Raw genomic sequence first — 16,559 nt, 5'->3', positions numbered from 1 at the left:
CTCTAGTAAATTGGGCAAGACTTTCCTTTCTCCATCCATCCCACCCCTACCCAAAACAAAAATCTAAAAACTCTGAATCACTTATTTTTTTAAATAGGATTTTTTTAAGGGGGAAAAACCCTAAATTTACTCAAGCTTTTCATTGTTGCATTACACCTTCAATGGACTTTTAGGTGTCAACTTACTTCTCACATCAGAACAATAAGGTACTTTATGGTGTAAGGGCTGTACTAACAGTTTAATGTTTCACTCTTCACCTAAATGGCAGAGAGGGTGTTAATTCTTACAGGAGTCTTACACGGCTTACTTAGCAGCTTCTGTGGAAAACATGAGCTATTTTACAATTCAAGGAAGAGGCCTTACACTATTAAAATCTTGATTGATATGGTCATTGTTGGTACTATAATTGAATCTCCAGTTGCATACAGCCTTATTTATCAAGAACATTTAAAACTATCTGTTAGAGGCCAACTACTGGTTAATGGAGTTTTAATCAGGATAAATCTCCGTTATGCAGCAACATGTTACTAAAGCATGAATTTAGAGGTCCTAGTATCAAAGCGCTAGAAAGAACCTTAAGTTCAACACTCCAATTCTCGTAATTGAGGAAACTGAGGCGTTGATTAAACTATTAGTTCATAAAGTAGACCGTTTACTTTTTCAGAGATTCATTTAAATGCAATTTTGCCCTTATCCTGCACCTCACCGTCGTTTCTTAGAGCGATGATTTTTTTTTAAGGTCAAAAGAGGGAATAGAGCACATTCATTAGAAGAGGGTGAAAATGCCTTTGAAGGAGGAGATGATGTGGTGAAGAGGAGAAATGACGTCTTATTTAAAATATGTAACCCCTTGATGGGGGTTAGGCAATGAATCATGTTCTCCTCAATTTTCCTATGTGCTATAGGCATCAGCCACAGTTCTTTCTGTAGGGCACTGAAATGAGAGGAAGAGGAAGTGAATAAACCTAACGCTAAATATTTACCACCTACCGAGAACAGGGATATAGACGGAAAGAACAGGAAAAAATAAGAGCACGCTTTTGCTAAAATTTAGCTGTTTTCTTACAGACCTAAAGAAACGGAAGCTAAGAGGATATCGAAAGCCACGGCATCCCTCATATTCAAAGGGCGGATGCTTCTGGGGCCAGAGAAACCCGCTAACCCTCGGATATGGATCGACCCAGGGGGGACAAAAATGGAGCTGAGGTCTAGGGGCACCCTAAAGGTCGTTGGGAAGTCTGGCAAGCGCTTGATGTACATTTTTGGGAAAGGTCATGGCAAAGGGTAGTACCTCGATCAGCAAGATGCTTCTGGCTTTCGGGGGGCGGTGAGCGGCAGGAAGAAACAGGCCAGGGTCTCAAGGACCCCCGACTCCAGTAAAGGGGAAGATATAGAGAACTCGGGGATCTTCCTGACCCTGGGGGAGGCGGGCGAGTAGATCGCCCGGGCTCAAGAAGAAACCGAACCGATTCAGAGAATGGAAACGACCTCTCAAACGCCTCGGGGCTCAGGTACGGGACGGTGGCGCCGCCGGAGCCAGGGCCGGAATGCGCAGGGCAGGGGCGCTGGGGCCGCAGCCTCGCCAGCGGGGGTTACTCACCGGAGGCGCTGCTCACCAGGTCCTCGCAGCCGGCCGGAGCCTTGCCCTCTGAAAGGTGGCCGAAAGGAGCCTCTTGCCAGCTGGCGCTGGGGCGACAAGGGGCGCACCGCGAAGGCCGGAGAAAAAGCCGCAGCGGCGCGCGCGCACCCCAACGACCGGCGGAGGCGGAGCGAGGAGCGGCGCCGCGCGAGCCCGGAAAAGACGCACCCGGAGGGGCGGGCGGAGTGCGGGCGCGCGGTGGTGTGGCTGAGCTGGCCGAATCCCGGGCGGCGCAAGGCTCGGCCCACCCACGCTCCCGCCTCCGCTCTCCCTGGACGTCAGCCGAAAAGGCGGGGCCGAGCGGGCCTGCTGCGGCGAGGGAGGGGTGGTGCAGAAAAGCGGCTTCGGCTAACGGCGCCTGACTGGCTCGCCGCAGGGTCTGACTCTCGCTTCCCAGCGCTGCTGCGGGGCTGGATGGCCTCGTTACCCAGTGTGTTTTCAAGGTCCGTGCGCCTGTCTGATTTCAGCGAGGTGCGGAATGGCCCAGGCCTGCACCTGTGCTGGCCTCCCAGGTTGAAGTTCCCCTCGGGTCATCTTCCACCTGCCCTTTAAAGATATTCATCTTTGGACTTCACTGCCCTTCCTTGGGAGAGAGATCTTAACATTTCTCTGTTTAAAGGCATCTTGCACCTCCAAGCCTGAGCTAATGCCTCTATCCATTTATCTGGCCTCTGACAGCGTAAAGACCCTCGCTACCTCCCACTTGTGAAATATCACAGGGATGCAGGGTTTTCACTTTATGCCTTCCATATCCACGATGGTGTAATGCCAAGAGAGCACACAACTGATAAGGAAAAGTCACCGCAGCACTGTGACATCTTACTGGCCCTAATGGCTGCTTATGAGCCAGTCCTCCAAATGCTGTTTCAGAATTACAAAAGATACAGACCATAATTGCAAATGTGCCACGACAAACTGCCAAAAATATATCACCAAAAGAAATAAAGCGCCAGTATTCTTCCAGTTCCCTGGTGCATAATGGAGGACTAGCTTCCTCTTCCCGCTAGTAACGGACATTTCATTTCACTTGCTATTTTCCATTTTCCTGTAGAACTACGGGAGGTAACAACGTGTGTGTGCGTGTGTGTGAGGTGTGAGACCACTTACGAGTACAGGCTGGAGTCCTTCTTAAACTTTTGTTTGCATCTGAATCATCTGGGGTACTTGTTAAAATATGGGTACCTGGAGCTACAACCCTACCTGAGTATTGTGATTCAGATCTGAGTGGAGCTGAGATTTGAATTTTTAATAAGCATTCCAGGTGACACTATAGGTGGTTGGAGGCTCACAATTAGAGAGCATGGAGTTATAGCTTTTGTATGTTACTACTCTGCAATGGAATCACTTATCCAATTTCCAACAGGCCCATCCACTTATATGTAATATGCCTATAATTATTGCTATGGCGGTCCTGTAACTTCCTTTTTCGATTGACCTAGAAAGTTCAGGACTTCAAACAAGTTTGTCATCTTTATTTTATGAGATCTGTTGTAATACCAGAAATAAGTAATCATGTGTCAGCTATATAATTCACTGCATATCTACAGTGTACATCAGGTCCTTGAATAAAGTCATTTGTTCAATGTCGTTTTGTTAAAACATTGATGAGATGCCATAGGAACTTAACTCCTGTTTATATCAATTAACATAGGGTAAAATTGGTTCATTATATATTTCGTTTTGCTTAAAGTCACGGAACCTACTGATGAAGTGAGAACTTACCACACAGAGCACTGTCATCTATAGTAGAGTTAACACATGCGAAATAGAAGAAAAGATGATCCCTACCTGCCACGAAGTTACTGTCTTGTTGTGGAATTAAAACACAGACACAGTACAGACCCAGTGTGGCACATAAATCAATCCATTAGACCAAAATGGAAAAGAATTTGTAATTAAAGAGTACTTTCATCTATTTCCTTTACTATCAGTCACTTTATCAGTCACTTAGCCCAGGCCTTTTCAACTAGGTAATTTCATCTAAACACTGAGTCCTCAGCTTACTGAAATTCCTCCAAATCTAGAAGGTATAAAAAGAGCCTGAAGCTATCAGTTTTTGTACATATGAATTTGTATACATACATACATACCTACGTATATGCATGTGTGTATAATATAGATATAGATATATTTACCAAACCAAGAAACTACTTGAATTCTTTTCACACCATTTTTTATTATTTTTTTTAATTTATTGGGGTGACAATTGTTAGTAAAATTACATAGATTTCAGGTGTACAATTCTGTATTACATCATCTATAAATCCCATTGTGTGTTCACCACCCAGAGTCAGTTCTCCTTCCATCACCATATATTTGATCCCCTTACCCTCATCTCCCTCCCCCAACCCCCCTTACCCTCTGGTAACCACTAAACTATTGTCTGTGAAACTATTGCTGATTGTTCTGGCTACCTTTATCACCTACCATAACTCACCTTTTACTCTACAGTGAATCACACCCAGGATGTAGAGGGAAGAAGAGCTACATCTCCAAAAAGGAAACTATTTCTAGCTTTTCCTTTTTTTTTTCCTTTTTTTTCATGGTTTAAAACAAACCTTGTTTAATTTCTTTACATCAGAAACCCTCCAGAACTACTACCCAGGAGCAAAACATTTTCCCTGTCAGCTGTCTGACATTTTAGAGAGAACATTTGCGCCATTGTTTACTAGTTAGAAAGACAGGGGATTATTATCCTTATTTTACAGATGAAGAACCAGATGCAGGTCAAATGACTTGTCCAGTCTCACAACTAAGTAGTATCAGAGCCTGGATTTCCTACCACAGTTCTCATGACTCCTAGACCAGGGTGCTAGCCACTGCGTCAGGCTTCCTCGGTGTTAAGTCCTCCCCAAAACTACCAACCCAATTAGAAACAGAAGAGATAAACATATGGAAATTGAAAAGAGGAAATTGAACAGTGCAATTGACAGATTCAAAATACAACGTGAAAAACACGGAAAGCATGAAAATTAAACTGTCTGAAGACAAACAGACTTGAATAGGACAGCTCTGTTAGCAGGTACTGATATTTTGGCCTTGCCCATTTTACTCTCCTGTAACAAGAAGCTGAAACAGATAGCCGGGCTGCTCCTGGCATTAGTTATTTATGGAAGAGCAGAAAACAACTGTTCTTCATTGACTAGGTAACAAGCCTTTACATGTTAAACATACTTCACAGGTTTGTAAAATAATAATTTCCTCCTGTGGAGGAAATTACAAGCAGCAGGACTTGATAATAATATTTGCATAGACAAGTTATGTTTTGTCGTTAACAAGAATTTATTTTTTTCAGACCCAATAACCAGGTCAAATATTGTCTTCAATGGCATGTCTGAAACAACTGGTGAAATCAGAAACCTAGAAACACGATCTCACTGTGAGCATAAATATTAATAATAACCTAAGCTACTCCTTCCAAAAATGGCCAAAGGCATAGTAGCCAGATATAAATGTTATTTTTTGAGGAATGACTCTTTTATCTTTTCAAGTAGCCATTTCTTTTCATTCTGGTACACTTTACAGGTTTTTTTAATTAATTGAAGAACCAAAACAAATGGAAAGACATCTAATGCGTCTGGATGGTAAGAGAGAGTATTGTAAAAAGTCAGTTCTTCTCAAATTAATCTATAAAGTCAGTGCAGTCCAAATTGAAATCCCAGCAGGATTTTAATGGAACTTGACTTCACTGTCTCTCACTAACTCATTCTTTGTCTTTTTAAAAGCAAAATCCTATCTCCTTGTGGGGACAGAGAGCAGTTTCCAGGCTCTTGGCCTCAAGTGGGGAGGTGCTGGCTCAGCTAGTGAATGACCAACTGTGACCGGTTGGCCATCAGCTGTAACCGATTAGCCATCAGCTGTAACCAGTTAGCCAGTTGGCTACTGATGTAACTGCGGGGCTGCATTGATTGGTTGGTTGGTTGGCAGGCAGAGAAGTGAATGGCGGACTGCGGATCCTGTGGATCCTACTGCGTGTGTCTCATCCAGCCTCCAGTGAGACTATAGTGGTATGACTCCCCTATCTATGGCTCCGTGGGTGTTCCTTTTTGGCCTCAGCATATCCTGCGTTCTTATGTGGGGGGCGGGAGCTGAGACCTCGCATGCCAACCTGCACAACACTCCTCTAAATGAAATCCATCACAGTATCCTTGCAAATTGCTTTAGCAACCTTCCCCAAAAAGGGGGGTGGGGGAGAATGAAATATATTATCCATAAGGCCAGAGGCAAATGAAATGGCCTATAGTTGTCACCAAGTCTGCAAGAAAATTACTTTTGGTATATTTTTACCTACTTTCTATAGTGATTCAAGCCTAGTAATGTTAGGGGAAAATGTCATCAATATCATAATTCACCTTAAATTTTTCTGTTTTTCCTTCCCTTTCACATACAGAAAGATTTGATTTTGTCTCCCATTCTTAAAAGACAAGTCAAATAACAACAAAATTTTAAAATTGGAATCATTAACTATTACAGACAGGAAGCCACATAGAGGCAAAGTAGCAGGATAGAAAACATATGGGCTTTAAAACTTGGACCACCCTAGACCATGTTACATAATCTCTTCAGAGCCTTAGCCTCCTCATCTGTAAACTGGGGATAATAATGGTACCTCATTCATAAGGTTGTTCTCAGGGAGGATTAAATGAAATCATGCTCATAAAATGCCTGGCTTATGGCAAGTGCGTAGTAAATGCTGGCTAATAATTACCAAATCCAGTCTCCTCATTTTACAGATGAGAAAAAAAGGAAGCTAGAAGCAAAACTCATATTCTTCCATTATACCACACTAGTCTTTCTCCAGTTTCTATTTATTGAATGACTTTCTTTAAAGCTGTCCTTAAGAAGTGGTCTACAACTACTACCTTCACTTTCATGCATTAAATCACTCTCTGACCTCCAAGCTAACTTCCATTTCCTTCAATCTTCTAAATATACCCTTTGATAATGCCTTCCATGAAATGGACAAACCCTGTCATTATAGCTAGATAGTCACTCTGCTTAAGCTTTGAAACATTTATTCAAAACAATCCTTCAAACTAAAATGCTGTAATAAAACTGTCCCTTCACTTGGACCATATACAGCACCTGGTACAGGCCAAGTTATTGTTATTCAAATGGAAAATCTTTAGCAACATGTTCGAATAATAATGGCCATCGGTTGTTGAGTACTTACTATGTACCAGGGACTGCCCCTGAAAACTTTACATGTATTATTTCATTTTACCCTCACAATAAGCCTGTGAGGTAAATACTATTATTATTTCAGAGGAAAAGGTGCATATAGCTGAATGAGCAATGTGTCACATGTCCATCTCATTATCACATAAACCCATCCAGAAGACAAGCCAAGTCTCCTTTTGGAACATTCTACTTCTATCATAGTGATAGGGGAAGCCCTACTATGAAAAGACGTTTAAAGCAAATACCTTGAAGGTAAACTCACAGATTTTGAGAGTCCCTGTGGGGACAGAGCCCCAGAAAGCAGTTTCCAGGCTCTCGGCCTCACATAGAAAGGTGCTGGCTCGGGTAGTAAATGGCCATCAACTGTGATCAGATGGCCATCAGCTGTGGCTAGTTGGCCGTCAGCTGTATCCCGTAAGCCATTGGCCAATATAACTGCTGTGGCTACGCTAGCAGAAAGAATGGGGGCTAGCAAGAAGATGGTGGCTGAGCCTGCAAACAGTGTAGTGAGAGTTGTGAACAGTGTGGCTCCTGCTTCCTGTGTCTCCAACTCAACCGCCAGCAAGAATATAGTGGTATGATTCCCCTACCTATGTTCCTTTTTGGCCTCACCGTATCCTGCGTTCTTATGTGGGGAGCGGGAGCTGAGACCCTGCTGGACGCCCCGCATGACAGTCCCTTTTAGCTATGATATGTATCTAATCCAGACCATCTATACAGGTAGTTTTCAAATGGGTGGCTAACCTCAACTTTCTATAAGCTATTGTGGGGACAGAGCGAGGAGTGCAGTTTCCAGGCGCTCGCCCTACGTAGAAAGATGCTCACTCAAGTAGTAGATGGCCATCAGCTGTGGCTAATTGGCCGTCAGCTGTAACCAGTGAGCCATTGGCCACTAATGTAACTGCCATGGCTACGCTAGCAGAAAATGGGGGCTAGCAAGAAGATGGTGGCTGAGCTAGCAAGCGTGGATTGCAATTAGCACGGCGGATTGCAGTTAGTAAGTGGGGTTGTTTGGTTGGCAGAAAAGCGAAAGGCAGGATGCAGATAGTGTGGCTCCTGTGTCTCCAACCCAGCCGCCAAGGAGACTATAGTGGTATCACTCCCAGATCTATGGCTCCGTGGGTGTTCCTTTTTGGCCTCACCATGTCCTGCGTTCTTATGTGGGGAGCGGGACCAGAGACCCCGCATGACACCCTGCATGACAGCTATTTTCAATGCTATTTATGAAACCATAAATTTCTGATTTTGTTGCCACTGGGAATAATTTACATATGGCAAACTAGGTAAGTTTATGAATAAGTTCATCCCTGTGACTATTCTCTCTTTATTGAGCCATGGTGTAAATTAGGCCACATGTGAAGTTCTCTAAACCTTTGTAACTGTTCATTACTGTACATAGACTAATACATCCCTGAAAGGCTATTTGCAAAGCAAAATTTCGCATGGTAAGCCCTACTTTTCCATTGATTGACTTTATTATTATTTTTTTTACAAAAGAAGTATATGTTCACTTCCTTTGTTCAAATGGAAGTATATAAAGTAAAAGAATCACTAATCCCGCTCCACAGTGATAACTATGAACAATCTGGTATATACACATTTTAAGAAAGGAAAAACAATTAAAATTGTAATTCTCAATATATGCCAATAGCAAAAGATGAATACAAGTCACGTTTGACTTCTGCAATCACAAGAGGTGCTCAAAGTGGTTACTATCAGTGTCCAGATCCTTTTTTTTTTTTTTAAGGAGGGCACATCTCACAGTGGCCCATGTGGGGATCAAACCGGCATCCTTGGTGCTACCAGCACTACGCTCTAACCAACTGAGCTAACTGGCCACCCCAAGTGTGTACATTTTAAATTTTAAAAGATACTGTCAAATTGTCTTTTAAAAGGGCCAAACCAATTTGCACTCCTACTTAGAGTGTGAGTGCTACTTTCTTCATATTCTTGAAAACACTGACTATTAACAATCTTTAAAAATCTTGCCAATCGTGGGCGGCCGGGTGGCTCAGTTGGTTAGAGCTCAAGCTCTCAACAACAAAGTTGCTGGTTCAATTCCCACTTGGAATGGTGGGCTACACCCTCCGCAACTAAAGATTGAAAATGGCCACTGGACTTGGAGCTGAGCAGCGCCCTCCACAACTAGATTGAAGGACAATGACTTGACTTGGAGCTGATGGGCCCTGGAAAAACACACTGTTCCCCAATTAAAAATTTTAATAACTAAATAAATAACATTGACTCAAACCCTGAAAAAAAAATCTTGCCAATCCAATAGACAAACAATGCTATTTCCTTTCATTAAAATGTTTGATAACTTTTTATATCTTTTTCTAAAAATAATAATTGTTACATAGATAATATGGAAAACACAAAAATACCTAAAGAATGCTTTTTAAATCCACAATTCTGCAGCCTAGGGAGAGCCACTATTAACATTTTGATTTTTTTTTTACTAGTTTCTTCTTATGCATATTTTTTCCCAAAATTAAAACCATTCTGTATATATATAGTATTCTGTGCTTTTTTTGACTTATCGTTTAACAAGAGCTCTTCCCCCATGTTATTAAAAAAGTCTTTAAAACGATGTTTAGGGGTACATAATATTCTAGTACATAGATATCACATAATTTATTTAACTAGTCCCTCATTGTTTGTGGGGCATTTAGGTTGGTTCCTAAATTTTTCCTGTAATATAAATGATGCTGTTGCGAACATCCTTGACTACGAATTTGCATGTCTCTCTAATTAGTTTGATAGAGTAACTCCCATATGTAGACTTGCTGAATCAAGTGATACATTTCAAGGTAACTGACTCTTATTACCAAAACACTTTTCCTCTAGTTTTCAAAAGAAATTGAAAACAACAATTTGTAGTGATAGTCCCATTGATAAATAGACCCCAATAAGAAAACAAGTGCATGCACTGATCTGCTGTAAAATCGTAAAGGTTATTTTAAATTAAATATAATGATTCTTGAAATAAGTCAACAACACAAAATAATGTTTAATTCAGGGTAGAGAGGTTGTTTCTTTTGTTTAGGATGTGAGGTTGGAAAAAATTTTGGCAGGAATCAATATTTTAACATTCTACTGGGGAAAAGAAGTCATGGGTGAAACAGCTTAATTGAACAGAATACACTAACCTTAAAAGTCCCTTCAGCTTAAATCGCACCTCCATCTCCCACACCCCATACTCTACCCTGTTTCCCAGCATTTTGCAGAAGCCGCTGCTTTTTTGGAAATAAACAAGTGACGTTAGGGCTGAAAGAAAGGCTAAATACAGAAGCCTAAGGAAAATACTGATGCAAAGTACACCAGTAAATTAACATAAGAGAAATAGAGGAGGTAATAAAAATATCAAAAACAGGTCTTTAGATAATGCAGATCAGATCAGCTCCCTAATAAAGTTTTGTGATAGTAAATTTTGGTAGAATCCTTATCTGTTAGTTTTTAAACATGAGAAAACCTCTAAAATTGGAAATAAATACTAATGCAAAAACCATATCGGCTACTTTCATCTGAGATGACGAGCTTCTTTTCCATTGGCTTCATATTTTTTTTAATCCCAGGATTATGAACAAGCTCATGCTGTGCTGTACCTAAATGTAACATAACCCTTCCCAGAGAGATCTTAAGCTCTTGACTTCTCATCAGGGACTAGCATTGCCAATTGTGCTCTCCTGGCAATGAGGTGACCTAGAGCTACCTGGGTCCTGTGTTAGAAGGCCTGAAGGGAAATCCCTGTGGAGCCAGGGAAAAATCACCTTACCATTTATTATAACTTTTCTGTCAAGTGAAGTGGGGGGAGGGGCAAATTTCAAAACCCAGTATCTTTCTTCAGAAAATAAAATGCATCATCAGATTAAATGAAAGTCAATGTGTCTTTATTTGTGGTTGAAGAAGTTATGGAATTTAAGACTGGAAAAGTTCAGGAAATGAGAAATGTTTTAGCCACTGACTAGGAAATAGTGCTGTGTCCTGTCTGAGCCAGTTGCACTGTGTTTGATAAACAAACATGTACAACACACATTGCAAAACGTAGATTAAGAAACCTCAGGGCAGAGGGCAGATCACCACACATATAAGTGTACCTAGGCCTTTGGCTAGCATACAAAGAGGAGCGTGACTTCAGAACTTGGAAGTCTGTGTCCCTGCGCCCTTTTTCTTTCCTTTTTAACTTATTCTGTTGATACACGTAGGTTTGAACTGAGGCAACAGTTTTAATTTCTACACATGCAACAAAGAAAGAGTTCTTTTGCCTTTGAAATGTAAAGTACACAACACACGAACTTCTCAAATAGAATTCTAGAGCTGTAAAGGACTTTACAGTTAATCTAGAGTCCAGAATTCATTTATTTACAAATGAGAAAACTGGGGCTCCAAGAGGTTAGGTAATTTATCCAAGGTTACAAAACTATTTCAGAACCAGCTACTGAAACATAGATCTCCTGACTCTTGGATCAAAGCTCATCCTACTTTGCTACATTACCATATCAATTTCCCAGAGGTTTCACAATCTAACCTAAACAAAATTACCATATCTTTACTTATTAAGTGCTCTGAATTGCTTGGATAAAAAACCATCAGGAATATCCAAGGAAAACAGGAAAATGTGGTCTGTTCAATTTATGTGGAATGTGTCTAAGAAAGGAAGTGGAAATTTTGAGGAGAAAGATGATTTCTTCTCCTTCGCCTATTTTTTTATGGGGGAAAAAAGCAAACTTTTCCAATACATTTGTTGATTATCTTCAAATGCTCAATCTACTGCACAAAGGTGCACTCCAGGTTGCAACCTCCTTCTTACCCAGTGGAGACATGGAGTTGAGAGTCAACTTGCCCCGTCTACCATTGCCTTCCTTATTGCTCTGCCACTTTTATGACATTCTTGCTATTTCATTTAACTGTATCAGCAAATATTCAAAGCCTGTAAGACCAATATCAAAAAGCAACTTTCCAGTATTGCCGAAAATGTGAGATTCTCAGGGGCTGGTGCCAGGAAGATTCTTGGCTCAATTTTTAAGAATGTCTGTTTTCTACAATCTGCTTAGGACCCTAACTCCTAAAACCTTCAGCTTCTGCACTGATGTTTTTCATCTCACCTCAAGGGGTTTTCTGCTTCTATTAAATATCTAGGAATACCATTTTATTTTATTTTTTTTTAATTGGGGAAGGGGAACAAGACTTTATTGGGGATGGAGGGTGCCGTTCAGCTTCAAGTTGTTGTCCTTTCAGTCTTAGTTGTGGAAGGCGCAGCTCAGCTCCAGGTCCAGTTGCCGTTTTCTAGTTGCAGGGGCACAGCCCACCATCCCTTGAGGGAGTCCAACCAGCAACCTTGTGATTAAGAGGACACATTCCAACCCACTGAGACATCCGGGAGCTCAACGGCAGCTCAGCTCAAGGTGCCGGGTTCAATCTTAGATGCAGGGGGTGGAGCCCACCATCCCTTATGGGAGTTGAGGAGTTGAACCGGCAACCTTGTGGTTGAGAGCTCACTGGCCCATGTGGGAATCGAACCGGCAGCCTTTGGCGTTAGGAGCATGGAGCTCTAACCGCCTGAGCCACCGGGCCGGCCCCCCATTTTAATTTTTAAAAAATTAATACTAAATTCACAATTACTTGAATAAATTCTTCATTCTCGTGCAGTATATAAGTATAAACATTTTATAACCTAACAAAATTTATATAATATATAGTGTGTTCCTAAATGATGAAGCATTCAAACTGTAAATGGTTCTTTTAAAATAGTCCAGGTTCACAGTGTGAGGGATATAAATGATGAACGTCTAAGTATTACCTTGTCTTGTACACCTGAAACTAATCAATTAAAATAAATAAATAAATAAATAAATAGTCCATGTTTTAAAATTTTACTCCCAATTTTAATTTTTTCTTAAAAGGCTAAAGAAGCACAAAACATATCCTACAAATTAAGAATTTCCAGAAATTTTAATTCCTTACTCCATGTTCATTCATCCATCCATTCAGTCATTTAACAAATGTTTATTTAACTGTGTCTCTGTGCCAGACTAGTTGTAGGGCACACAGATACAAGGTAAACTAGAGATACATGATCCTTGTGCCTCAGGAGCTTGTATGTTAATGTAGAGGACAAACAAATAACTTCAGAAAGTAGTAAGTCCTATGGCCAACATAAAACTGTGAGATTGAGTATCTTGTGTGTGGAGGTGTACTTTAGACAGGGTGATTAGGAAAGGCTTTGCTGAGAAGGTGACATTTGAGCTGAGATGGGAATGATGAAAAGGAGACAACCATGCCCAGGTCTGGGGGAAGAGTGGACCAGGCAGAAGGATCATGAAGTGTAAAGGTCATAAAGCCAGTCTGGGCTTGGGCTTTGTACAGCTAAATGGATCAAGAGAGCCACGGGCAGAAGGGCATGGAGAAGACAGAAAGGTGGGGAAAGCTGCTTTTAAGAATTTTATAGGCTAGGGTAAGAAGTTTGATTTTACTCAAGCACACCTATGCTCTGAAACGTCTTTTAACCCCAACAATAATGTGGCCAAAAAGGTATTGGACACACACACACACACACACACACACACACACACACAATTTAAAAGGGGATATACCAAGACAACTACATTGCTCTCTAATTGTAAGAAAATAATTTGGTCATCCTGGAAGATTGTTTTCTGCTCCTCTTGTCCAGGGTTTCTCAACTTCAGCACTATTAGCATTTGGGGCTGGATAATTCTTTATTTAGGCAGCTGTCCTATGTATTGTAGCATGTCTAACAGCATCCCTGGCTCTACCCACTAGATGCCAGTAGCATTCCTCTCTTAGGGCTGTGACACCCCTTCCACAATCATCTTCAGATTTTGCCAAATGTCTTGGGGGCAGGGTGCAAAATTGCCCTTGGTTTATTGCCACTGTTTTAGCGCAAGGCAAGGAAGTGAAAAGGTGCCAGTTACAGGAGGCTGACTTGGAAGGAAATGGCATTTTCTTTTCAATCTTACCTTTCCCACCTCCAGGCTCACTCCAAAGCCTCTCTTGATTCCTGGAACTCATACGTGGGTGTTAAGCAAATATTTAGTAAATTCAATGCAGACTACCAATCTGTACTTATTGAGCCAAATTTTTTCTTTAATAGCAGGGTGGTGGGTAGAGGGTACCACTGGATTTGAACAGTCTGGGTAGCTCCCTCAACTTACCAGCTCATTTTGTTCATACAGAGCCTTAGAGAGACTAAACCTCCTACTTTATGTCTACATAACACCAATAGAATTATTCCTTTAATGCATTCCAACAAAATTCTCTGAAAATGCTACTTTTATTTACTGATGTTCATTGTACAATTAGAGCTGCATTTCCACATGCAACATGCAACAGAGTAGAACATCAGAGGTCCTACAACAGGGTTTCTCAGCCTTGGTGCTATTCACATTTGGGGTCAAATTACTCTGTTGTGGGGTCTATCCTGGTCATTATAGGAACACATCCCTGACCTCTGCCACTAGATGCCATAAGCACCCTCCCCAGACTTCTTGCAAAAATTTAAATGGCTGCAATAAGTATCCTAGAGTTCATACTAATGTAAATAAATGGAGACTAAATAAATGTGGGAGAAGAGACGAAGCTCCTACACAGAATTCCAAATATTTTATGTAGATACTCCCCCCTCAAAGAGATGGAATATAACTACTCATCCTGTAAGTGACAACTACGCATAGTGGAAAATCTTCACAAACACTATTTTGAACAGGTGGTCAAGATTAACACTATCAGCAATAAGTCATGTTGATAGCCCTAGATATGGCGTGATGAGAATGTCACGCCACTCTATCGCCCTTCCCTTTAAAAACCCATAACCTCAGTCTAATTATGAGAATAACATCAAACAAATCTCAACTGAAAGGCATTCTACAGCATACCTGTCAAGTTCATCAAAAGCAAGCAAAGTCTGAGAAACTATCATAGCCAAGAGCAGCCTAAGGAGATGTGACAACTAATTGCAATATGGTTTCCTTGATGGAATCTCCAAAGAGAAAGAGGATATTAGGCAACAACTAAAGAAATCTGAATAAAGTGTGAGCTTTAGTTAATAATAATGTGTCACATTGTTTCTTTAGTTGTAGCAATATATCATACTAATGTAAGATTTTAAGGATGGGGAAACTAAGTAGAGATATTCAGAAGTCTCTGTACTGTTTGCAACTTTTTTGTAACTCTAAAACTATACTAAATTTTTTTTAAAAGATTATTTAAAAACAAAACATCTACAGACATTGCCAAACGTCCATTACAGGGCAAAATCTCCCCTGATTATGAACCACTGTTCTAGGTCAACCTAACCATTTGCTTTTCGTTGAATAAGCACTTAATGAAATAGCACTTTCCACCCTTTATAATATTTTACCAACTCGAGGTTCTTCTCTCGATATTCAAGAATTTTTCTTATGATATTAAGATCTCCTGAGTCCTCATTCACAGCTTCCAGAATTTTTCTCCTCTCCATTTTTGTCCGGCAATTCACAACATACCAGATGAAGTGGGATTCATTGTCATTTTCTTCAGAGGTAACGATATCTAACAAATCAAGTCTGTAAATTCTTCTACTTCAAGACGGGGTAATAGTTTGACTATTAGTTTATTTTTTACAGTTTGAAAATCATCATACCTAGTGAGATGACTAACTAAAAAGGGCTACTTGCACTTCTTCACTGTTGCAGTAACTAGTTCAAGAGTGATAGTGTCTTCATATTAAGGCTGTTTTGCCTAGAAAGATACTCCACTGATTTATGGAACAGAAGGCTTTAGCTTTAGATATGAAATAGAATTGATTTAAGGCAAAGAGGCCTGCCAAACTCAACATTATCAATCACTTTCCATATCATTTTGTGATGAAAAAACATCTTAATTAGTGGTTGTTCGGCCATAAATACTAATTAATTTATATCCTCTTCTGGATGTAAAGATGAAGGAACAAAAGAGTTTGACTCAATTAAAAATTTGTTTTGAAGTGAAAACTGAGTAAAATGAAGGAGAACAGTAAGAAAGAACAACAAAGAGAGTCACTGACTCCTTTAAAGTTTAATTCTCTTTCTGAAGTACTGGTTCCTTTTACACCACTGCTTCCTTCCTCTGATAAGCTCTTCCTATTCCCACGCAGGCCCTAATAAAACATAGCCTATGTGTCTATTATATGTGTAACAGAATATCTTGGCTACGCTAAAGCTTGTGCTAGAATTTTGTCTGAAAAAAATCAGATGACACTTTACCCTATCACTTCCTTGACCTATTGGTGTAAATCTGAATGCATGTAGCCTTTGAGGTTTGGGCTAAAGGAGGGATGATAAATAGGGTTTTTGTTTGTTGTTTTTTGCTGGGGTACCCAAAAGAAGAGAGAGAGAACAGGAATGAATAAAGGGTAAAGTAGAGTGTTGGTGCTATCGCTAGCTCTTTGGACTCAAGGCCCAGTGGGGAGAATAGAGCTAAAAGCTGAAGGAACAATTTTCATAAAGGACCTTCTGTGATTCTGGGCTCAAGTAATGCTGTTTAAGGCCCAAGTGACAAAATTAATATAAAGTTGGGTGAGGGGCCAGTTCTCAGTATCTCAAGGACTGGAAGCTCAGTGCTATTTGCACAAGGGGTATCAGCACCAGAAACAGTGATAAGGTGCCTTGACTAGTAAGTAAGATTATAAGAATATGAACGAGATTGTTAGAAGTTCATGTGTAATATGTCGGTGCAAGCACATTCCCCTTGTTGAGGAATA

The 16,559-nt window shown here is 40.6% G+C and overlaps 1 protein-coding gene across 2 annotated transcripts in view; it reads right to left on the bottom strand.

Moving 5' to 3' along the window:
* Positions 1 to 1,788, bottom strand: part of ACSL4 (acyl-CoA synthetase long chain family member 4) — an 81,753-nt gene extending 79,965 nt beyond the window's left edge. For both annotated transcript variants that reach the window (XM_081043681.1, XM_081043682.1), the window contains exon 1: positions 1,601 to 1,788. The gene's annotated coding sequence lies outside the window, so the exon portion shown is untranslated. The remainder of the gene's footprint in view (positions 1 to 1,600) is intronic.
* Positions 1,789 to 16,559: the final 14,771 nt, after the last annotated feature.

This window comes from Rhinolophus hipposideros (genome assembly GCF_964194185.1).
Source record: "Rhinolophus hipposideros genome assembly, chromosome: X".
Lineage (NCBI taxonomy): Eukaryota > Metazoa > Chordata > Mammalia > Chiroptera > Rhinolophidae > Rhinolophus > Rhinolophus hipposideros.
Note: the sequence above shows the minus strand (reverse complement) of the source record. Positions and strands in the feature narration are given on the sequence as shown.